The 26,262-nt window shown below is 40.2% G+C and overlaps 1 protein-coding gene across 7 annotated transcripts in view; it reads right to left on the bottom strand.

Annotated features, from left to right (window-relative positions):
- PCDH15 (protocadherin related 15) overlaps positions 1-26,262 on the bottom strand; it is a 621,509-nt gene that overhangs the window by 354,808 nt on the left and 240,439 nt on the right. The window contains exon 1 of one of the 7 annotated variants that reach the window (XM_077930492.1): positions 2,865-3,106. The exons of 5 other annotated variants lie outside the window; for them this stretch is intronic. The gene's annotated coding sequence lies outside the window, so the exon portion shown is untranslated. Of the gene's footprint in view, positions 1-2,634; positions 2,845-2,864; positions 3,107-26,262 lie in introns of those variants that run through there. One more of the 7 variants, XM_077930493.1, reaches the window with a different exon arrangement.

Genomic DNA, 26,262 nt, shown 5'->3' on the forward strand with positions numbered 1-26,262 from the left:
GTTTTGCTCTCCTTTTTCTACTTGAATTCACAAGATCACTTCACAGGGGTTAGAAAGCAAAGAGCATTCATGGAAAATAATTTTCTCACAGTATCTTGGTAGTGAAACTGGAGTATAGGACACATGTAAGACAGATTTCGGAAGCAGAAGTGATAACTTTTAGTTATAGGTTTTTAAATAATTATAATGAAGTTTTTTCCATTTTAGTTGTGAAAACTATTGGTTGAAAAGTGGGATATAAATGTAATAATGCATTAAACACTTAAATTTAAACTGGATCAGAGTTTAACATAATGTTGAGGATATAAATGTGCAGTGAAATAATTAGAAAAATCATGTTTTTCTGAGTTTGAATCTGGTTTGTTATAGAAGTGGGAGAAGTGAGAGCTAGATTAAAGTGTATACACTAGCCTTTGTTATATGATCCTGAGAATGTGTCTTTAAGTATTATAAGGGGATTCTAATCTATTAGTGATTCGGGTTACAGAATCAAGAGGTAGCATTTATTCATGATTAGTTAATTGTGAATAAAAACTGCTAGTTCTGCAACTGCCTCTTTAGGCACAGATGGGCAAATTAGGTCTAGGATAGCTTGAATCTGTATTGTGATATTGCAGAAAGTGTGAAATGCATTGGACTACTGGTAACATACTAAACTTTAAGTACTCACACATATTCCTTCCTAAACTATGGATATATTTGTTCCACAATAAAATTGTTTTTAAGCTACCACAGGAATCTTTGTAACTTTTGCTGCAACAAACTAACATGGCTATCCATCTAGAGCAGGCATCCCCAAACTTGGCCCTCCAGCTGTTTTGGGACTACAATTCCCATCATCCCTGACCACTGGTCCTGTTAGCAAGGGATGATAGGAATTGTAGTCCCAAAACATCTGGAGGGCTGAGTTTGGGGATGCCTGATCTAGAGTTTGCTTCTAAACTCTTCTCACGTGGTCGGATCTGCTCACCTGTTGGCACTTGGCTCTAACACTTCAAACTGATGGATCAAGGTATCCTTTATTGTATAGTTCACAAACTTCATTGCTTGATTCTGACTTACTAATTCAGCACTGAACACTACCTAATATTTTCAACAAACATACCAGAGACACACATGGATCAATAATCCAATATGAAGGGGAAAAAAACACTTTTCAAAGATTATTAAGAACTTCAGTGCCACTATTTTTACAGGCGACTGCTCCCCTGGCAAAGCTATTGCACCTGAGCTAAGATGACATGAGATGACAATGCAATTATTCCAACCAGTGATTTAAGACAAGTAGATAACTATAAAGCACAGAGGAAATTCCAGAGTTTGCTACAGCCTGCACGCTTACCATTCAAGGATAACTGGTGAGGCAAAGTGATTGAAGCTAACATTCCAGCCCTAAGCACATCACTGCATCAGCAAAGAGAGAGGTGCTTTGTCTTTAAGCCGAACAGTACGCTGTCTAAACTGCACTCTTATTTCATAGGGCTCTGACTCCAACCTAGGTAGATTATATTGCTGAAACAAGAGTAACACCACAACCGGATAGAAGCATCAAATAACACTTTATCAGCTATAAGACAACCCTTTCAAACACGAGAGAGAGAGAACCCATAATTGGACTAGAGTAACTGGAAGTAGCATAGAAAGTTGGGGTTTTCCCCTATAACCGTTAGGCTAGCCACAGCACAGTTAATGCTGAAAATGCTCCCTAGTGTGTAAATTAATTGTTCTTTTGTTATCAGAAGAAGCATCAACTTCACCTCCTGCCAAATTCGCTTACCAGCTCTAACAATTAGCTGTCTGTGAGAATCAGAAAAGTATGGTTGCAGACTTAAACTTGCAAGATCTATCTTCTAAGAATGACCCAATTAGTCGAGTGTTATATCTCTTAATAATAACAAACAAAAATAGCAACAGTGATTGTCAGAATAATGTGGATATCTGTTAAGCACACTGAATTTCACACCATAGCTGGACACATTTTGGGGTGTATATAAAGTAAAACTATGCACATGTTTAGGAAATTGTATGCTGACTTTCCATAAGTAAAACACACTAACTCTGCAAAGAAGTTATTACTTCAGCTATTTTGTATTCATGCAAAGGGCTTATTGCTGCAATGAATAAACCAACCTCATATATTTTCTCTGAACAGCTTTCCAATTAACTTAATATATGGATCAAATGGTGCCTCATTAGACAACAAGTAAAATGCAGCCCCTTCTTTCTGGATAACAGCCCTCTCAACTATTTCCATCAGACAAAAAACAAAACACAGAACAGTCAAATCCATAATTAAGGTAACTTGCTTTCAACACCACACTAGAAAATTGCAAGCATATACTGACTTACACTGCAATTGTGAACAGACAAGAATTTTAAGAAGCAAAACACAACAAGTAAAAGCAGGCATGCTACAGAAGTTAATATGCAGAAGACAGTTTCTAGGGTGAGAGAAGCTACTGAACATCTAAAATAAATGGTTAGTAGTACCACTTCATTACTGCCGGCTTCCAGCTATAAACCTCAAAGCAGATGATTCATAAGCTAGATACATTACTTCGCTCTTTGAGAGAATCTCCACTCTTCAGGTAGTTTACCATCAATGCCAGTTTAAAGTGGGGAAAAACAACTTACTGAATAGCTGAAAGTTTCATGCTTAGCCAACGCTGGGTTGTGCATTAAGTTTCTTTTCCTGCTAAGCCTGTTTACAGTGAGTGTCTCGCACATAAGAACGAGGTTTCCTTTTTCTCTTTTCAAGGTAAACAAGGTGAAGTGAAGAACCGCAGCAATCTCTTTGCATGAGAAACATTCATCACAATCATAGCCTGAACAACAGCGAACATTTTTTTGGGGGGAAAAAATACCTTCTCATATCAGCAAGCCACAAAAAAACATTTTCCACGTTCTGCTATGCACTCCAGCCGCTTTAGTCATCACAAGTAACTAGCCATACACTCCAAGCAGGAATTTGTGTGCCCTCTATCTGCAGCTATTAGCTCAGCACACTGATTCACTGGCATTAAAGCAATAGCAATTAGCTGTCCTGCTCTCAGCAGCTACTGGAGAGACAGACAGACAGACAGACAGACAGACACACACACACACACAGAGAGAGAGAGAGAGAGAGAGAGAGAGAGAGAGAGAGAGAGAGAGAGAGCGAGCGCTGAGTGGGGTAAACTATACAGTGACCACTGAGCTCTCACCAGCAATTAGTAGCAGGTGCTGCAGCCCTAAGACAAATTGATATCCCACGGATAATCAGGGCTAGCTCCTTGAATGTACTGTGTGTCCAATCAACCTTTGCCAGGGGCTCTTTGTTTGCTTTTCCCACTTCATTAGCAACAAAGGAGTACAGCGGCTTACGTTCATTTACAATGTATCATTTGACCAGAAAGGAATAATCTGTTTAAAGCCTCTCAGCGCTGGAGGAGTGGATACTTAAGTCCACCTTATGTTTAATCTATTAGGTAAACAAATAAAGAGGAGTAAAAGATATTGCCCTTTTTGCTTTTTATAAACTAGCACTGAAAATATTTTTGCCTAAAAATCTTAATTAGTAATTTTCATCAATGCATTTTATATACAGTGGTACTTCAGGTTAGAGACGCTTCAGGTTACAGACTCCGCTAACCCAGAAATAGTACCTCGGGTTAAGAACTTTGCTTCAGGATGAGAACAGAAATTGCACTGTGGCGGCGCAGCAGCAGCAGGAGGCCCCTTTAGCTAAAGTGGTGCTTCAGGTTAAGAACAGTTTCAGGTTAAGAATGGACCTCCAGAATGAATTAAGTTCTTAACCTGAGGTACCACTGTATATGCATCCAGAATGCACATCCATTTTCGATTTAAGGAACCTTCCTGTAATACTCTTCAGCATTGTGTGGTTATAAGATCATACAATGGCCAGACTAGATTACACATTCCCTAATTGCTTCCCTATGCCTATTTGAGAGAAAAATTGAGTTGCCTTCACTTTCTGCTGCCTCCCAAAGCCACCAGGAATCCTTGATCCTTGGGAAGGGAGTATGAAATTTTAATTGGAGAGAGAGAGAGAGAATCTAGTGAACATACTAGGGGCTGCATCCCTGCTTACTCTACTCACCAGCCCCTCCTAGCCCACACAAATGAACTACCATGAGCTTCCCTTCACACCCCATGCAACTACTAAGCTCACTGTTCATCTCCCTAACCAGACTCCTTTCTTCTATCCTGCACCCCCATTTTCACCTTCTCCCCATGGCCATGCCTTCTGTCATTCCCTTCGGCACAAACCATGATAACCACTTGCATCTTTACAGACCCACACAATGCAACCAAGCAGCACCCCTTTCACCTTCTGCCCAGTTATGGAGCCACTGCCCTCTCCTATTATTTAGACCTTTTCATGCCTCTGCTTTCATCTTCAACCCCATTCCCAATGTCCCCTTGGCCATGTCCATTTTCACCTTCACTCCCTTTCCCCCTCCACCTTACTTTTGTCAACTCTACCTTGCACACAGATCACCCCCATTTCCATGCCGCCTTCTCTCTCCTATTATGCAGTCACCTCATGCTGATCTATGTTACTGTATCTTTGAGAGTAATGGAATCTTAGGAGCACCTTGGTTTCAAACAGCAGTTTGCATAATGCCACTTTGTCATATTATTATTGAAGCTAAGTTTGGACAACTGACTTAAAACACACAGATATGATACTAACACCACCTCACGGTGATCCTACGTTTCTGCCATGCCCTCACATTCATTTTCAGCACAATACAGCTAAAATAAAGCTGTATACAGTGCATACATAGTCTACTCAGAAATAAGTCCAAGTTCAGTGAGGCTTGTACTTGGGTAAATGGCTAAAAGATTGCAGTGTACAGCGAATTTAATTGTACTATTTGTGATTAGGCAATTTTCCAATATATATATAAGACTAATAACATCACATCCCCTTGCCTTTCCCATGAACAAGACTGGAGTCAGTCTTCAGAGAGAACAGAAATTGGAACAACAGAGGCAACATCACCAATGGTACGCACACTCATTTCTTTTGTCCCATTGCTGTGTGTGGAGAAACAAGTTTCCAGGGTTTTGAAGTCTAAATGCCACAAGCAACAAACGCCCATTCTCTAACACCCTTCTTCAACTCTCTGAAATAACTGTAATCTGCCTCTAGTCCTTGGAGCATATAGCAGTGTCTTATTTTGTTGGGAAAGTAGGGATATAGGAATGATATACTGTATAATTTGGAACCACACAAGTCTTAGTGCACATCTTAACATACTTGTGTAAGTTTTGTGTATGTACCATTTCACCAAATGGTGAAAATGTTCCAGAAGGCCTGTATCTTGACAGTCAATATAACCCCAGGACTAATGGTTAGCTACTGCAAGAATGAACTCACATATGTTTATTCACCTGCTTTGATATATGTTGATTGGCTTGCTTTGATGCTATGTTTATCTGTAGGCTTGGGAGGCTCAGCTAGTCAGGAGAGAGAAGGTGTCTCACACTGGTTGGCTGCCAGCTACTTCCTTATTGGGGTGATGGATAAGAGTTGGAAAGTGGCCTCCAAGCCAGGAGTGAATGAAATGGACTACTGATGCCAGCTTACACAGTTTGATTCCATATAAGTAATTGCTTATTTGTTTCCTGGGTTTGGACAAGTCATGACGACTGCTTGCTGCTTCAGTATCTGTCCCAAGTCTATAAAGGCAGCAGGGCTCTGAAGGCTGCATTGTAAGTTTACACTTTTATTTAATAAAGCACTAGAACTGTCCATTCTATCATTTTCGACATATTCCTTCAGTACCCCTGCACCAAACCACTTGGTCCTACAGATCAGGACAAGACTCCAGGCTGTGTCCCCCATTCAGTGTGATTTCATGCAACTTCATAAAAGCCAAGTAAGTTTATTAAGATTAGACTGAGTAGAATAGAAGAGGGAATAGCCACTCACTCTCTCGCACACATTTTGGGTAGATATACAGTTTTAATGCTACTACTGAATACAAACTACAAATCATACTTTCACCAGCTCTTAGAGAATGCAACTTGGGAAATGATGTCAAAATAATGAGGAAGGCTGTATGTTTTCAGGTACTTTCAAAATAAAATTGATCCTTTAACTATAGCCTGCTGATTTGACTCTTGGTAAGTAAGCAGTAACCAAATAACTCCAATTTTGAATATGCAATTCTATTTTAATGGAACTGACCTTTCCCCTAACATGGTGTCCAGTTTGTGTTGAATTTATTCCATGCTGCTAGCAAGTATTGCAGAGCTCCCTAAGTAATTGCCTGGTGCCTCTCCCAGACTTTATGATGGATGAGAAAGACAGGGGCTCTCTCTATAGCATATGTATTGGACTCTTGATATTTAAAATTTCTCCATTTTGCCTGGCCTTCTAAACTTCAAGTCAGTGGAACAGTTCACACACTCACCAAAATGGTAATTCTCAATGCATGGTGGGACATGATGGCTATGTGCACTATTACTATTTACAACATTACATGTACCCCATGGTACATGCACCTGAAAAAGGGGGCTTCGCCAGATGACCTATTTATTAATAATTCTGACTTGCTTATACAAAGGATAGACTATGCTCAGTCTTTATTGAACATTCATTTGATTCATTTTCAGGGTAGTTGTGTGACAAGAAACATTCATCCTGATTTGCTTGTGGGGCATTTATATATCTTCTCCCCAATCATTCCTTCATCCCACACTTTTCAGTGCATTTGCCCATCACTTTCCTAACTGCTAAAGGTATGTTGTTGCTTTAAGTGGATTTGTTATAATAAGTATTTGTATTTTGTATTTATTGAACTAAGGTAGCTTTTTCTGGCTAGCAGGCCAGAAAAATCACCTGATGTCAGGACTTCAAAATGCATCACTGGACCACTTTCAGGGGCTGTGTTAAAACCCATTTGCAAGCAGCACCAAGTTGCTCTTGTAAGATCCAAAACTGCAGTTTTAAAGAGCAGCATGGGGCTGTTTGCAGCAGGATATTAAGACCAAGCACTGAGCTTTGGCTACATGTCCCTGTTCTCAGCAGGGAACAACCAACTGAGCAGGATTTAACCCCTGCTCATCAGCTGATGAGATAATGCAGCTAAAGCAGAACCAATCTCTGGCACTGTGCCTATCAGTTGATGTCACCTCCTTCCATTTGGCAAGTTTAATATTTCTTAATGGTATTTTGGCCCGAGATTGGCCTATGAGTTCCCCACTCCACCACTTGGGTTACCTAAATTTCTGGTATGCTCTTGAATTCCTTCCACAAAATATTGAGTGTCTGGAAGCACCCTGGCTCCAACAACAATCTGTCCATAGTGGAGAGAATACAAACTGGGTTGGCCTGTTATTTGTTTAAGTCTCCCACAAATAACGCAATGAAACAAACCCGTGACAGAATCCTACTGGAGAACATCACAGATGATGAAGGGCATTAGAGTAGATTACAAAAAGTGGTTGCACTATAGAGCAAAATTGGTGGCAGAACAGAAGCATTCACCCCTGCCATCTTAAGTCAATTTGCATGTTACAAGAGGCCAGGCTTGCAAAATCATGGTTGACTTACTCTTCTGCTAGACCTGCTTCTGATGAATATCTATATAAGCCCCGTATTTATAGCCACAGTTCTAAATATATTTGCGAATGCAAGTGAATTTACTTTTGTGAACTTTGTAGCTATTCTGTTTAGTTGTTTGATGTTTACTCCCCAAACATGTATCAAATCATATCATTATTTTTTTTCAAATTTAAGGCCATTTTGTATATTAGTTTTAAATCATTTTTTTTTCCTGGACAGGCTCTCAGAATCATAGAATTGTATATGTCAGTCCTAAATCTAAAACCGGTATCTGCAAAGCGTTTATAAAATGTTACAATAAAGATGCCAGATATGGCAATATTAAAGAGTCTCTAATTCTCCCTTATTGTTTTAAAAACACTGTCTGGGGTTAAAGGCACAAAGGAAGGTTGGAGAAATAATAGAAGAAAAAGCAAGGTTACCAAAAACACCATTCTCATGGCGAGCTATTTTTCCCTGCAAAGTTGTGACTGAATCATCTGTGGCTGTTCTAACAACCCCTTTGCCAAAGGATGATGTAGGGAGTTGGAAACTTTCAAAATATATTTAGTGCAACTATGGAGTCTGCGTCCCTCAATATACCAACAGCAATCATCATCATCACCATCATCATGGGCAGGATTCAATTATCAAGTCATGCCAGTCTTCCACTTGCACAATGGGACACCCCCCCCCCCCCGCTGTGCATTCCCCACAATTGGCTCTAGGGAAGTCGGGAGAACCTACAGGAGAGAAAGAGGGGGATCATTCTACCTAGGAAGTTGGAATAATTGCTATTCAGGAGAGAGAAGGTATCCCACACTGGCTGGCTGCCAGCTACTCCCTTATTGGGGAGATGGATAAGAGTTGGAAAGTGGCCTCCAAGCCAGGGGTGAGTTAAATGGGCTACTGATGCCTTCATGCAGTGCTGAATTCTTCCTACCACCAACAGCCTCCTTCTTCTATATATAGCACAATTCACCTGTTAATTGAAATCCCATTTGTTCTCGCTTTAAAAACTGACAACCACCAGATCTGTATAATTACACACTAGTTGCTCCCCACCCCCAATGTTGATATAAGCACTGCTGGGGTTAGGAATGTATTGGGGGGGGGAATACCTTTCCATGGAGTATTGTTAAATACTTCCTGACTTTTCCTGCAGTACTGTGAACATTTAATTGCTGTTGCTAGACTTATTTAGGGTTTAGTTTGTGCTGAGTTTTATTCTAGGTTGGTTTAAATTGGTTAGAAGTTCATATTATGTTCATGGAGTCAAGGTGCTGTGAGCCTGAGATGCAGTTATAAATCTCTGAAAGTGGGATGTGTTAGAAAATGCTGACAGACTTATTACGGTAATCCCTGGGGATTCGTAAAAAGGCTACAACATTCCAGTGGGTATACAGATACCAGGAGCCGCAAATGCCCTGTTACAATCAGCTCCATGTGGTATGATTCTAAGAACAGCATGGGGTGGGGGATTGGAAAAATAAGCTCTATCTACATAAGGGCATTGCAGAAAAGATGCATATCTGAAGGGACTCTGCTAGCATTACTTCCACTGTTATTGTTGCTGAGTGGCAGGGTGTAAGGAAACTTGATTATAACTCAGAACACAAGGAGCGGGGAAGCAGTAGGACATATTGTTCAGAGCCCTGCAATCAGTCCATCTGTTCACCATGAGGTCTTAATCTAAATCCCATATTCACAAATCCAGGGACAGTAGTAATTGACTATTAAACAAATGGAAGTTTCTGTTGCATTTGCAATTTCATGTTAGCATTTTGCCAGCACAGGTTGGTTTCCCCAACATAAATAGCTGGTTTTTTCTCTCCCTTTCAGTGCTTTTAAGAGTTTCAGTATACCTACAGGGGGAAAAACTGCTTTTGTTAAACTGGTACTTTGAATACCAGCATTTTATTAGAATACATCTTTGTTGCTGAAATACAATGACAACTAATTGCATTGGTATGGACAAATTGCTCTTTATAGAACACATCGCTCCCATGCCTTATCAAGTTATAGTGCTCTAAATTGATATGAACAATCATCTACATTTTACATACAGCTGTGAAGAAGATTATAAAAGCTGTTTACATTCAACCCAATTCATCTGTGCTGGGACCATATGAGTGAGAAACTCTGGCCAGAGACTCTAAAGTTATTTTTGCTGGTCTGCTTTTTGGAATCAGCTACTGCCTGTGGAAACATGCATGGAGGCATTCCATATAATCTAAACCTTATGTCTTATACTAACAGTAAACAGCAGTTTGGTCAAGTGCCAAATCATTAGTTTTCTGTAATTGGTGCTGCTGTTGGTGGGCTGTTTCTGTTCCGGTTCATCTGGCCCTGGCTCTAGTTTGGCCTACTAAAGTGTCAGCAACCTTTTTTTGGTGCTCCTAAGCTTACGGGTTCATTTCTATTAAAAAAAAATGTATCATTCCCATTACAATACTTATTTCAGTATGTGATAAAGACACCACTGATCCTGATCACTATGGTATTGTACCCTATTCCTACTACAAGACATTTAATTATGCTAGACAGAAAAGCCTACGAGTGGTATAGGAAAATGATCTATAGCAGGAATGGAAATATGGAAGAAATATGGGGAAATAATGGACTGATCTCTTTGCAAGTCAGCAAAGAAGCTTGAATTCCCACTCCAAGCGCCTTAAGCAACACTCTTATTTTTAAAAATAAACTTTTTATTCCCTTTACCATGTTCACTGACAAGACAAACAAATATGACAATGCAAACAATGAGAAAAATATTTTGTTGGGGTGAGGGGTTGTGGTTACACAGCTTGTAAATGTGACGCCTTGTGCATTGGGTGATAGATATATCCCTTAACGTTTTATGCGAAAATGTGGTTAAAATAAATAAAGCTTGAGTGTGTGCATGCAGCTCACTTATACAGGGGTTATGGTCCTGGTCATCACACATATGAGCAAAATCATGTAACACCAGAGCACCCCCTAGAAAACTGGGTGGGGGACTAGAACAGTTTAAAACACAGTGAGGGACAACAGCAGCTCTCAGTCTTCCTAGCTCAGTTGGTAGAGCGTGAGACTCTTAATCTCAGGGTTGTGGGTTTGAGTCCCATGTTGGGCAAAGGATTCCAGCATTGCAGGGGTTGGACTAGATGACCCTTGTGGTCCCTTCCAACTCTACAGTTCTGTGATTCCACACACTATGATTCTCTCCCTCACTGGATGATGCTTCAGTGCATCTGGCTGTTAAACAGAAGGTTGGTGGTTTCAGCCCACCCCGGAATGGCTGTGGGCAGGATTCCTGCATTGCAGAATGACCATTGGGATCCATTCCAACTCTACAGCTCCATGATTCTATGATAGGAGGACCGGGGAATTGACCAGTAGCCAGAAGAAGTGCTTGGCTGTGGTTCAGATCCAGAGGTGGGCTGCATGGGCACATCTGCTGCTGATTTCTTTCTGAGGAACATGGTGATTCACAACTGCTACTATTGCCTTTTGAGCTCGTCAAACACGTTTCTGAGTGTCTGTAATCCCACGGATAATCTTGAGGCTGCGTTCCATGGAGCAGTCAAGCACTGAAATCAGATCATTTGGATATTTTATGGCTTGCTGGCTCATGCTCACCATCCTCATCTTCTCATTCTGAACTTGATTTGACGACTTCCTCCAGCTCTTCAACAGTCAATACCTGTTGGCCCTCAATTAGCTCTTCCACTTCTTTCTGGATAAGGTCAACAAAGCCATCACTACCCACTTGCCTGGTCATCTGCACAATGTCCTTCACCTCAATGGCAATGCTTGGGAATCCCTTGAAATTGTGCACACATTCCTTCCACAAGTTCCACCAGTGTTCATTCACTGTTCCACATTTGATTGCATCCACTGGAAGTGACGCACTGGGCAATGTTGAAAGACTTTCAGCATGCTGTGAGGTCAAGACCTGTACCAGCATCCATTGCGTTGATCATCCAGGATAAGGTGAGCTTTGTTTAAACAGACTTAAAGTAGCGAACCACACCTTGATACAAAGGCTGGATGAGGAAGGTCATATTGTGGGGGCAGAGGGAGGAAGATAGCCTCTACCTCGCTGCATGCAAAGTGGAGTCCCTCAGGATGCTCATGAGCATTGTCTACAAGCAGCATCACTTTAAACTTCAGTTGTTTCTCCTTGAGGTAATGCCTCACCTTTGAGGCAGTTGTGGAACCAGACCAGAAATGATAAAGAAGTCACCCAGGCCTTTGTGCAAAAACACAGGATGCAGATTCTTGTCATTGCCTTTTGGGCCACAGGGATTTTGAGACCCGGACAGCAAGTCTGGCTTTATTATGTAACTCTCTAACCGCATTGCCACAGAGCAGCAAGGTCACTCAGTCCTTTGCAGCTTTGAAGCCAGGGGCTTGCTTTTCATCTGTGTCAATTTAAGTCCGCTTAGGCATTTTCTTCCAGAAAAACTATAATAATAATAATAATAATAATAATAATAATAATAATAATAATTTATTATTTATACCCTGCTGATCTGGCTGGGCTTCCCCAGCCACTCTGGGCAGCTTCCAAAAAACATTAAAATACTGTAATACATCAAATATTAAAAGCTTCCCTAAACAGGGCTGCCTTCAGATGTCTTCTAAAAGTCTGGTGGTTGTTGTTCTCTTTAACATCTGGTGGGAGGGCATTCCACAGGGAGGGCGCCACTACCGAGAAGGCCCTATGCCTGGTTCCCTGTAACTTGGCTTCTCGCAGTGAGGGAACCGCCAGAAGGCCCTCGGTGCTGGACCTCAGTGTCCGGGTAGAACAATAGGGGTGGAGACACTCCTTCAGATATACTGGACCGAGGCCATTTAGGGCTTTAAAGGTCAGCACCAACACTTTGAATTGTGCTTGGAAACATATGTCTCGTCTGCACTGTTCATGAAGATATGCCTTGAAGCAGGTCTTAAAGCTGTTAAGCCAAGCTGGGCTGGTTTTAAATTCCTTGGCAGGCTGGTCCTCATCTGTGTTGGAAGGTCTGAAGTGGTCATAGAGGCTCAGAGCCTTTTGGTACAAGATGCTGCCACCCAGTTCATGTCTCCCTGCCACAAGTTCAGTGCCTTTTCTGTCTCCACCAAAGCCTTATCCCACTCCTGGCTGGTCACATGCTGTTAGTGGGGCACTTGCCACCACAGCCCCACAGTTCTCCTTCTCAAAAACCTTGATGACACAAATCTTGGACTTGTTCCAGCCAAATCTGTATGCCACAGCACACACAGACATGCCAATTCTCAAGCAGTCCAGGACAGTCAACTTCCAGCATGGTAATCACCCTCCACTTTTTTGGTTTCTCAGCAGCTGATGATCATCACCATCATGATGCCCTGCATTTTAGGGTCATTCTGCTGTCTGAAGTTCTGCCAACCACCTCCTCTGCATTCCAGCCCCATCTGTTGGCTCTCCAAATCCCTCTGCAAAACTCTCTGGCCTTTTCCAATCACTGACTTGAACTGCCTCTTCCCCGTTTCGCCCCACGCATGCTATTTTCACACCATTTCCTTAATCCCCCCCCACGTGTCTCTCATTTTTGCATAATTTTTATTTATTTTTATTTATTTTTTGGGCAACGAGCCTAAAGGTTCAAGTGCATATGTTAAAAAAAGCATAACTTGCAAGTTTCCTGTATTTTGCTTAATACTTTTTGCTTATTCTCTTGCTAAACTAAACACTTTTTCTTTTTAAAAAAATAACAAAACACCGAAAAAACATATGGCAATGCACTGTTACATAAAAGTTTGGTAAAGAGTCAAGAAGCTGTCATGCCTCAGGAGAAACAATGTAGGAAGATAGACTGAAAGTTAATGGAAACCAAAAATATCCACAAAAACCCTCTTTGAAGACTTTTAAGTTCCCCCAATTTCATTTTTTTCATGCCAATTCAAGTCCAGTGGGTACTAAAATTAAAACAAAAATGATTCATTAAAAAAAAGGCAGAGAGAGGAAGGAGTCCCCTCCATCACGCTGCCTTTTATGTCATACAGATAAGTTAGGCATGAGAGCTGTGTTAGGATGGTCCAAGATTTCCCTGAAGAGTGTATGTTAATCAGATACTCTTTTATCCTACATTCCTTTTACCTCTCTCTTGAGGTGCACAAATGCACTGAAACGAACTGTTGGAGGTAAAAAGAGAGGCATATATAATGCTTAGGACAAATAGGCCATCAGACTGAAATAAAACATATCCTGTAAGAGTCATCTGCTTCCCAAGACTTCAAAGTGCATTTGAAGGCTCCCGGGTAAGGAAAATATCCTGGAAATTTGGGGAGAAGTGAAAATATAAGATGAGCAAAATGTCATGCATTCCTAGTAGGACCCACAAAGACACCAGTGCAGGACTATTCTGTGTGTGGCAGCTGACTCTTGTCAACACTACATGAACAGACCCACGGTGCACTGGGCAAAACTGATATAATCTGGAACTAGTGCTGCTACTGAATTTTCATAAAAGTGACTATTCATGGCGAATTTGGACATTCCTACACGGGAGATACACCTACGCAATTCTGAGGGAAGGAAAGGGAATTTACGCAACACTAATGAGACATTCTTAGGGACATTTTCAGCCAACCTTTTTAATCAAAACTTAGATATACAGGAGGAAGACAGTAAGGTACAGTGAATGTTGGTCTTTGAACACATACATATCTGCACTCATCCACTAAGAAGCTCACTGTGTGACCTTGGGCTAGTCACTTATCTCTCAACTTATTGGGATAATGTATGCCGCTCTAATAAAATGGGATAATGTATGCCACTCTAAGATCCTAGATGGTATAAAAATAATAAATAGGCCAATTCTTCAAACTGTCCTTGACGAATTGAAGAATGAATGTAGGGAAAATAAACTCTCATTTAATTACACCTATAAACAGTTGATCTATTTGAGTCTCCATAGGTCTCAGTTTCTCTCTTCACTGAGTTTTGGAAGGTAGCTAAAACTCTGCTTTAGTAAAACTAACATCTTTGGCTGAAGGTAGTCCACTACATAAATTAAAATGCTTATCAGTATTAATAAGTTAATGTCATGGACATTGAAAAAAATGCCTGCTGAAGTGGAATGTCTATCATCAAGAAAGCAGTGACTGGGAGGGTGTGGAATCTGGATGAGTTAAGTCAATGTTTATTAGACACTCTTGCCAATGAAGCCCTCAATTGATGAAATGGACAATGAGCTGATGTCTTTAGTCTTATGAATCTATAGATAAACAAAATCAGCAAAATGCAATGAAATCAAGGCCACTGATATTGCACATCAAAATGAATAACAATAGGAACCTGAAAAAGCAGGCTCCCTGAAACATCAGCTGAGCAATATGCAATATACATGATGTATACTTAACTTATAGTAAAGGTAAAGGGACCCCTGACCATTGGGTCCAATTGTGACCGACTCTGGGGTTGCGGCGCTCATCTCGCTTTATTGGCCAAGGGAGCTGGTGTACAGTGAACTCCAAAACTCAGTGAAGAGAGAAACTGAGACCTATGGTCATGTGGCCAGCATGACTAAATACTTAACTTATAGTACTCTGCAAAAATGTGATATGAAACTTATACATTGGGAATTATTGAGGTTTATTTAAGATATTTCAACATCCTTTCTCTATCACTTCAAATTGGATAGTAATTTATTAACAAGATGCAAAGGAAATATTTCTATGGTGCAGTAATTAATAATATTTTAGTACAAAACATCTATCTGGAGAAGCTGTTAGTGTGATAAGAGCTCTCATAAGACATGGCTGTTTTTAACTAGAAGTTTTCAACTGCTTTGTACTGGGAACAAATCCCTTGTTGTCAAGAGGTGTGATGTCAACTAAGTGCCACAAATCAGATGAAAACATACACAAAGGCTTATGCTTCACTGTCTGTTTTATATTCTCTACTTTCCATTTTCTCCTGTGTATTATAGCTCTCACGTGCCTGCAAATTTCACCAGCTTCTGCCTTAAGGGAAAAGGGTTACAGGATTTTTTAGATTTTAGATTTCCTTAAGAGTGAAAGGGGAATACAGAGCTTTGTTTTATAGAGTACAGCTTGTTACCCAAATCACAAATTAAAGTAGACTGAGGACATTTTTCAAAAAGGAAAGCTGTGGATACAAGGTGAATTTAGGGGGCCATGCACACCCCTATTTTAAGCATGCCAGAAAAATACTGCCAGGCATTCAGAAGATAGGTGAGGGACTCTACTTTAGTGGTAGAACACTTGTTTTCAGAATTGCAGAGTTTAAAGGGATTCTGAAGGGCATCTCCTCTCAGTCTCCTCTTCACCAGGCTAAACATACCCAACTCCCTTCACTGTTTCTCATAAGACATTGTTTCCACACCCTTTATCATCTTGGTCTCACTCTCCTGAACACATTCCAGTTTGTCAATATCCTTCTTAAATTGTGGTGCCCAGAACTGGACACAGTATTCCAGGTGTGGACTAGCCAAGGCATAATAGAATGGGACTATTTCTCTAATGTGTTTCAAATTTGCAGTTTTGTACCTTCTAGCTCTACCTTACTTTACAACAAGTCTAGATGTTATGTCTGCTACACATACACAAGCTGTATATGAAGGACAACTAATAAAGATTGTGTCTACCTCCAAATTAAATCAGTGACACAGAAACTTAAGATACAATAGCACCAACTTCTATCCAACTTATACTGTGAGTCAATCTGAAGCAATGATGGAAAACCTTTGACATTCTAGACAATGCTGGACTACAGTTCCCATAATCCCTTACCATTAGCCCCTGGGGCTTACTGGAGTTAAAAGCCAACAATATTTGGATGTCCACAGGTACCCCACCCCACTTCTGAACAGTAAATATGGTGTGCTTGCACATGTGTCTCTGTGTAGAACTCACTATAGAGATGGCAATTCCCTTCGTGCCATGACCTTGACAGTAATTTACAAGATTTTCAATTATCAATCTGATCCAATGGGTCAGCATATCCTGTTATGTTCAATTAGTCTTATTTCTGTGATTGGCAAAAATTATGCTAGGCTTTTATGGAATCAAGTTTTGGAATGGATGAAGTAAACATTCTGGAAGATGAACAAATTGGCATTAGATCAGGCCAATCAGCCATAGATCATGGTTTCCACTTGTCCCATCTTGCAGAAAGCACTCAAATCCAAAGGGTTTTTTGAAATGAATATGTTATGGGCAGGGTTGGAGACATTGGTCATTGACAGCAGACTTCTGTTTTCAATCTGGAATTTTTATAGCCAAGCTGAAATGCAGGCAGACAAGCGCAACACTTTTGTGATTCAATTTTAACCACGAGAGTAGTGTGTAAAGGTTATGAAACACCTCTGCTTTTATTCATTTTGTAGTGACCTTGCTAGTATATTATTATTCAGTATAAGGTAAAGGTAAAGGTACCCCTGCCCGTACGGGCCAGTCTTGACAGACTCTAGGGTTGTGCGCCCATCTCACTCAAGAGGCCGGGGGCCAGCGCTGTCCGGAGACACTTCCGGGTCACGTGGCCAGCGTGACATCGCTGCTCTGGTGAGCCAGAGCCGCACACGGAAACGCCGTTTACCTTCCCACCAGTAAGCGGTCCCTATTTATCTACTTGCACCCGGGGGTGCTTTCGAACTGCTAGGTTGGCAGGCGCTGGGACCAAGCAACGGGAGCGCACCCCGCCACGGGGATTCGAACCGCCAACCTTTCGATCAGCAAGCCCTAGGCGCTGAGGCTTTTACCCACAGCGCCACCCGCGTCCCTGGCATTATTCAGTATACAGTAGTACTAATTATTATTATTTGTTTTCACAAAAGTAACTCAAAGTGATTTATAGAAAGATTCTGTCTGCGTGCCTTGAACTTTTGGATTTGGCTATATTGTTTTCAGATCACAGGGTTCTTCGGTCACCTATGTAAAAAATAATTGATATTTCTGCATGGATGAAATTGTTTAGGCCTAAGATATATACTAGATCTGCCTCCCTGCCCCCGGTCCCAATGATGAGGGCTAAACAGAAAAAATGGTTCAGAGAGCTATGGATGTAGGCTTTAAAGCATACAGTCTTTAGGAAGTAATATATTTATTTATAGATATGAATACCAATTAAGAAATGAATTTTTTTTTAAAAAAAATATGTAGAAGTATGGAATATTCCTTGCTGCATATTTTGCTGAGTGATTTTATTGTACTGAACCTTTCAGAATTTTGTCTATATGCCAATAAAGGTTTGAGATTGAAATATTTCTTGTTAGGATTCATCAGTGCATACCTTTGCTCTGTATTTCAAGCCACAGGTCTGTGTTTTAAAGCTCCCTGTTTGAGCAGTTTTTCTTTCTTTCTTTTTGCTCTGCCGCTTTCCCCATGAAAACCCACTCTTTACCACTGAATCAGAGCAAATGGAAATCTCCTGCAAATCTAAATTGTAATTTGCTCTGATTCAGCCATAAAGATCAGATTTTCCTGGAGAAAGTGGCAGGGGCGGGGGTGGGAAGCACTCAGACACAGAACGGAAAAGTGCGGACCTTTGCCTAGAAAACGCAGGGCAAAAGAAAAGTGTGGGCAAGCCTTTAGAGATATGCTTTAAAACATTATTACAGAGGTCCAAGGTTTCATCTTCTATAGTATTGCAAGGAAGAATTGAATGGTATCCTTTTCAATCCTTGTGAAACTAGGGAAGTTGAGTCTGTCACACATGTCTTATTGTGCAGAGTCTGTCATGTAGAAATTAGATCAAAACTGATGTTAGATTTAAGGAAATCCTTGAATTAATGACTTGGATGTCTTATTTCTGCAAATCACTAATAGCCGATCGGGGCTTTTAAAAAAAAATGTAAATGCAATGTGAGTAAATTTTTTTGGGGGGGGAATGATTTAATGTTTTCAATTGATTTTTCATTTACATCATGCTGGTTTGGTACTATAACAGATATCTGATTTGATTTTACCAACGCTAAGAGCTATTTTTAATCCTGTAACCACCAGTTTTGCTGCATTGAGGCCTGATGTCTCTTCCGCTAAGGCAAGGCTTTTCAGTTGTGTCATCCCAGTATTTAATTAATATAGTTTAAGAATTTTAATCAAAATCCACATGCCACAAATACAGCTCATTTGTTCTCTAATAACTTCATTTTGGAATCACAATTTCACACTGAAATGTTTCAATAATCTTTGTTTTCCTAAGTCTGAAGGGTAACTGCTCAATTGAACTCATCTTGCAACGCTTACTATCCATAAAATATGTTAACTTTCATTCTGTAATATCTTGCACCTTCCTTTTGGAAGGCAATCACCATTGCCATCAGAGAGAGAAGTTCCTGCTTGCATAAGCAGAAGCTTCTGTGACTGGTGTTTTGATGGCAAAGAATATATTACTTACTGCTGATTACCTTTGCATATAGCTTTGCTATTCACTTCTTGGAACCCATCGCATTTTCTTCTATAATGCTATTTTATGGACGACTGTGTACACAAATCAAAGATTCAATGGTGATGTAGAAAGAATGAACGTTGACTTCCTCCTATTGGAAAATAGGTTTGTTGTTGGGCTTTTCTCTCCCCTTTGAGGATATGACAGTTTCTTTTCTATGAAGTACAATGATGCTGATGGAAAAATAAATCTACCAAAGCCAATATGCAATAAAGTCAGACATAGCAAGAGATCACGCATATGCCCCCCCAAAATGTGCTGGGTTGTCATCTATCTATCTATCTATCTATCTATCATCTATCTATCTATCTATAGTGGTACCTCGGGTTACAGACGCTTCAGGTTGCAGACTCCGCTAACCCAGAAATAGTACCTCGGGTTAAGAACTTTGCTTCAGGATGAGAACAGAAATCGTGCGGTGGCGGTGCGGCGGCAGCAGGAGGCCCCATTAGCTAAATTGGTACCTCAAGTTAAGAATAGTTCCAGGTTAAGAACAGACCTCTGGAACGAATTAAGTTCTTAACCCGAGGTACTACTGTATATCATATTGAACTCAGGGCAGAGTACACAAAAAATCAATTAGCAACAATGATTTCATTAGCAATCAGAAGAGATGAAAGTGCATGCACACACACACACACACACACACACACACAACCCCTTACAACAATAGAGTGATTTGTTCTCTCAGAATGAAATATTCAGCTACATAATAAATGCCTGAGAGAGCAACCAGGTCTTAGTCTGGCACTGAAATAAAAAATAAATTTGGCACCAGATGTTCCTCACAGGGGTGGGCATTCCACAATTGCAGAACTCACAGGAAGCAGCACTTTCAACCACATATGTTAGAGCAGCCTTCCACAACTCTTATGTTTTCCAGTTGTTCCGGACTTGAGCTTCCATCAGCCCTGGTTACAGGCCGTGCTGGTTGGGGTTGATGCATAATTTTATTTGTATGCCACCTTTCCATAGCTCAAACCATGCTCAAGGCCACTTACAACATGGAAAGAATACACAATGCAACATAACAAAAGTAGTCATAAACAATTAATAAAGAATTAAAAAATATACAATCAAACTGAACAATTTTCATATAAAACACAAGAAGTTCTAAAATAAAGACACCAAAAAAATAAAACCCAGCAGCAACAGCAATAACCCCCACAAACAATCCCCCACAAAACAATACACCAGCCCAAGAATCTGTTCAGAAGCCTCAGCTTCTGTAGCTGGAGTCAGTCTGGGCAGTGCCCTCCCAGGCTGGGTGGAAAAGGCCTGCAAGGCAGGGAGCAGGTCTTCCAGGACTTACAGCCAACAACATCTGGAGTGCACCGTATTGACCACCCCTGTAGTATAGCTACAGATGGAGATCACTGATGTTTTCACATTCTGATGGTGGGCTTCCTGGAAGCATCTGTCTGTCACTTTGGAAAACATGAAGTTAGACTAGATAATCATCAGTGGGGTCAGCTAACTGCACGTTCAGATAGATTGGTAAATAGAAGAGAGTTACAAATCTCCATGGACATGACTATGGGTTTGCTTTCGTGCACTCTAACTAGAATGACCAGAAAGGAGACAGTATTCTGGTATTATCAGTAGTTGCAGAACAGATTGAATTTGTATGGAAGAGTGATTTCCCTATTCGATAATTGCTATGCTATACATATAACTATGTTTCCCCCCTTTTCCATACATGTTAATGGATATTTCCATGCACACTGCTGCCTACAGTTGAAGACAAAACACTGATATAGGGCTGGTTTGCACTTTATATTTTGCTTTGGAGGATAACCACCTGCTTGGGTGAATGTTAGTAGCAGGGTATATTAAAGGGGGGGAAAGTCACCTTTATTTGCAAGGGATTTTTTTTCAGCAGTTCAAATTCTCTGAAAAAGAGATGAGAGAGAGGAAAATGAATATTGATATGTATGAGGGATGGAAGTGAGGTTTTTTGCACAGAGGAGCTCTCTTGAAACCAGCCATTCTTTCTATTTGCTCCTATTTATGAAGCTTCCTGTCCTTTGCCAGTGACATTCAGGAGTTTCAGTTTTTGCAGTGTGAAAAGTAAACCTTTTGGTCAGGTTATTTGCCAAAAGAATAGGTTAAATTGTGCTGTGCTGTGAAGTATACAGCTCATGCAGTTTGACAGGAGTGGTATTTGTCTTTTTCATTTGTGCCATCAGCTTATGAAATTGGTCCAGACATAGTCAACAGAAACTACAAATTCATTCTTTTAGTTATTCACACAAGTTACAGAGCAAATTTGATTTGTATTTCAGTATTTATGTTCCATTACAAACGAATCAGAATAAAAATATATTCATTGTATCGTGTTATATACTGTGGCTTATATAACTCCTAATATGGCATGCTATAATTTCATCAATTCTTTTTATTCCTTTATAAGTTGATTTTTTTTTAAAAAAAGAATCTACTGCATACAAAAAATACAAATTAGTTTGAATTTTATGACTGCTACTATGAAAAAAGCAACTTTTGAAATAAATTCATTTGGTTCAATCCTCCTCCTACAGCATGATCACAAATGAAACTGCTCTTAACTTTTGATTTCTTGCTGATGTGGATTAGGGTAATACAGTTATTATCCTCTTTGAAGTAAATTAAGGAGAACCAATAGAAATCAATAAAATAATTAATTATATGGAGATCAGGAACTTTTGCATAAACAATTCCTATATTTCAGCAGAGGGCTATAGTTTCAACATAAAACTAATTTATTCTTGGCAGAAAACTTGGTTCTCTCTCTCCATAAACAAATGCATGCTGTTCAATTCAATAAATTATAAGACTTGGCATTCTTATTGCAAGTGCTTACACTTTCTGTATCCACCAAGACAATGAATTTAGGGCAACGACAATATGGGGGAAATAAGAGGACTTTTATGTTAGTGCATGTTAGGCATGCAGACAAAAAGGACAAGAAAGGTTTAACATAGGCGTGCTTGTCTTACACCGGCAGCTGGTTAAGTGTGAGCCAGCAAACTTGTGAGTCAGTCAGTCAGAGACTGACTCAACACAATATAAAGTTTAAATACTCTGGTGTTTGTAGCAAGTTTGCCTTGGTCCCTGTTCCTTGGCTAGAACCTAATCTGGGTTGGAATGGTGCAAGGAGGACACATTGCTGGAAAGACCCTTTATTACTTTTGCTGTAAGCTGTCTGTCTGTCCTTTGGCTGATTAATATCTTATACCCCATTTAAATGTGTTTGTGGGAGGGGATCGGGAGGTTTATTTGTGTGTGTGTGTTTCTGTTCCATCATGCATTTTGTGTTTTTATATTGAATTTTACATTGTGAACTGCTCTGAGATCTATGGAAAGAGGACGGTATACAAATTACAGTCGTACATTGGTTTTAGGACAGCTTAGTTCTCAAACCTTTTGGCTCCCGAACACCGCAAACCCCGGAAGTGACTGTTTCAGTTTGTGAACTATTTTTGGAAGTCGAATGTTCAACGGGGTTTCCACAGCCAATCAGAAGCCACACTTTGGTTTCTGAACGTGTTGGAAGTCGTACGGACTTCCGGAATGGATTTCGTTTGACTTCCAAGGTATGACTGTAATAATAATAACAGCAGGACCTGCTTTATGTGTATACACTATGTAAGAGGTGGACATCAGCGGCAAAGTGCAGGGTGTTCCCCAGAACTGCTTCAAAGTTATCAAACAGTCTCATCAAATGAGTTCAAACCTGTATTGCTCTTCAGGGAAGATGTAAAGCCTACTGCTGCTGCACCATTTATATCCGATTACTCTCTGTGATTTTGTTAGGGTGGGGATGAAATCGTCTTTTATTTTTTCTTTATTGGAAGTAGACTTGAACGTTGAAGAGAGGCAACTCAAATTAAATAAATTTTAATGTAAAAACAAGTGATCAGTGGAGTTGCAATTGTTATCCATTGCAAGGCCTTATACCAGTGGCAGGCAATTTCTGGAGATCCTCTCTAGAGCAACAGCATTCTGGGGAGAAAGGTTATGTGACAAATACACCAACCGACTCGAGAACAGAACCTTTCATCAGAACGAAACAAGAGAACCAACTTCCATTCACATATAGGCAACTGTCATGCCTACAGTACAGCTTCACAGAGAATCATTTTCAGAGAGAAACACCTGAAATAATCATTCTAAATAAAACATGTCTTCCGTTCGTTGTGCATCATTTGGTTTCATAGTCTTCAGGGAAAATTGCACAAGTAAAAGCAGGCTGCCAACTGACAACTTGGCAGTGAAAATAATTGGCATCAGACTTTAAGGTACACGGATTGTGTGACAAACACTAGTACAGCATATATTAATGAATAAGTCTAACAATCAAATCAATCTGTTGCCATCAGACCTGCAGGCCAGACTATTACCATTTATTTTCAAACATAAGCATTTGGTGCTGAATGCCAACTGCTGTGTTTATTATGGCAAAATGTGTGCATTATTACTTAAGGGTGGTATAGGGGGAAATGATTTTCACTTACCACTAAATTTTATGCTTGGCAGTTCAAATTGATCTGATATGCTTTAGATGAGTAATGTTCATTTATTTCAATTTCTAACCTCCCCCATCTTTGGGGCTCACACAAAACAAAAACCCACTGAAAGAATTGTTTCCACTTATTTCAAAACCTGTTTGACTGTAGAATACCTATAATATCTAATTGCTCATTTAATTGCATTTCCAATTATTGTAATGGAATTCTTAGAGCGATTTACAAAATACTTTAAAAACAGATTCAAAGTTTCGTGCAACAAAACAATAACACAGAACATGTAACAAAGATCAAACAGACTAAAACTAGCAACAAATTAAAAACACCAGAGGAAATAAACAGGCTTCAAATAGATATCAAGACAAGGCAAAATTGAAATAGATTTAGATGAAGAGCTGAGAACGGTGCAATGAAACACCCAACCTTGGATGCTGAAACCACTGCAGAATTATTATTTTTTCTGATTGCTGTAAAGTGTCATGTGAATGTGTGGTACGCATGCCAGGAGCTTGCACTTTACTGCATTTGAGCTTAAACCTATGAAATCTGGATTAGGCTACAAGACAGAGAGTTAAACCCTCACCACATGTTTGCGATATGCCAGAGCATATGTTGAACTACTGATCAGCATGCCAAAAATACTGCTCACTCCATGCCGTCTTCATGATATCACTTAGCTATTTATCCCAATCTACGTTCTATAAGAATTCTTTTTGAGCATATGTTTGTTTAAAACTTATTTCTTCATTTATTTATTTTTTAAAAGATCCAGAACATTTACAACCAGATCTTAACATACAATAGAGGAACTACAGTTAATAAAAAACAACTTTTAATACTAAAAAGGATTGCAACACAAAGTGAAAACCCACCAGATAGTAAAGGTAAGAGGTAAAGGACCCCTGTATGGTTAAGTCCAGTCAAAGGTGACTCTGGGGTTGCGGCGGTCATCTCGCTTTCAGGCCAAGGGAGCAGTTTTCTGGGTCATGTGGCCAGCATGACTAAACCGCTTCTGGCACAACTGGACACTGTGATGGAAACCAGAGAGCACAGAAATGCCATTTACCTTCCCACTGCGGTGGTACCTATTTATCTACTTGCACTGGTGTGCTTTCAAACAGAGCAATGGGAGCTCACTCCATTGTGGGGATTTGAACCGCCAACCTTCCAATCAGCAAGCCCAAGAGGCTCAGTGGTTTAGACCAGATGGTAAATACACCTGGTGCCTATACGACATCAACACTGGATTTAGGCTAAAACCCTGGGAAAAGAAGCAAACACCCTTTATGTTATATATTTATTTATACCCAACTTTTTCCCTTACTCAAGGTGGCTTACAGATAAAAAATAAGAACAGCTAAAAACAGAGAAAAGCCCTTCTCTCCCTGATTGCCATCTATTACAGTTCAGACGGCAAAGGCACCTGGAGGAGAACTTCAAAGATGACAGTGGTGAACCAGCAGGTTGATGTGGAGGCAAAAGCTAGGCTACATAACACACACACACACACACACACACACACACAGAGAGAGAGAGAGAGAGAGAGAGAGAGAGAGAGAGAGAGTGAGTGTTGCAGGAACATTCATCCCCCAGTAAAGCATTTGACAACTTTCAGTGCTATGAAGGAAAGAAGAAAGTACAGTTGGTACCTATCTGAAGGGTAATTTTACATTGGCATTTAGCCTAGCCTGCCAATTGCTGATGGGTTGCATTTCTCTTGTTGGCTCACAATTTGGGTAGGCCCAGCCTTATTCCAGTCCAATATGATCATTTTTCACAACAGAGCACCAAAAATTGCATGTTGATGATTCGTGGGGTGATGGTACAATTTTATTCTGAATGTTTACAGAATATTTTACTGCTAAACCCGTTTTCCTAGAATAAATGCAGCTTGAACCTGACTTGATCAAGCTGTGTGATATTCTGCTCAGTCTATATTTGCAGGTACATCACCAAGTTCCCGCTGCGCTCTGGGGGCTTCAGGCGGCTTCAGCGAAAGCAACGCGAAGCCTCCGGAGCGCGGGGGGAGCTCTCCCTCTGCGCTTTGGAGGCTTCGCGTTGCTATCGCTGAAGCCAAGGAGCCTGCATTCACTTCATAAGATGCACACACATTTCCCCTTAATTTTTGAAGGGGGAAAAGTGCATCTTATAGAGCGAAAAATACGGTACTCATTATGTACTGATATGACTTATGGTTCCACAGTTCAGTTTATAAAGATAACCACCTCAAGTTCTAAGGTATAATTTATCTTTCCATAGAAAGGTGCCTTATACTAAGTCAGCCTTTGGTCCATCTAGTTCAGAATTGTCTACTGCCAATGATGCTCTAGGGTTTCCTACAGGAGTTTTTCCCAGTCCCACCTCAAGTTTTCAGGGACGGACCTGGGGGCATATGCTGTCCCACTGAGATATGCCTCTTCCCCAAGGTATACCCATAATGATACTGTGGATATTTTTTTAACTCTTTCCATTTAACTGCTATTTAATAACTCCCATTTATCTCTTATTTTCTTCTGTGTTAAAATTCATAAATTCCAAATCAAACTTGTAATATCTACTTTCCATTACAATCAACACAGCCCTTTTTAGTTTTGTCCTTCTCATCATTTTTCTTCACTTGATGTAACTTGCTGAAATCCCTTGAAACCTAACTTAAGCATCTTTCAGGTCTGCCTTCCTTCCTACAGTTTATTTCAATGTTATAGGCCACTTAATATGTATAGACTATGCTGACAAACTTTTTCCTACTGCCTTTTCTGTTCACATGTTTTATTAAGCTT

Source organism: Podarcis muralis, chromosome 6 (genome assembly GCF_964188315.1).
Source record: "Podarcis muralis chromosome 6, rPodMur119.hap1.1, whole genome shotgun sequence".
NCBI classification, from domain to species: Eukaryota; Metazoa; Chordata; class Lepidosauria; order Squamata; family Lacertidae; genus Podarcis; species Podarcis muralis.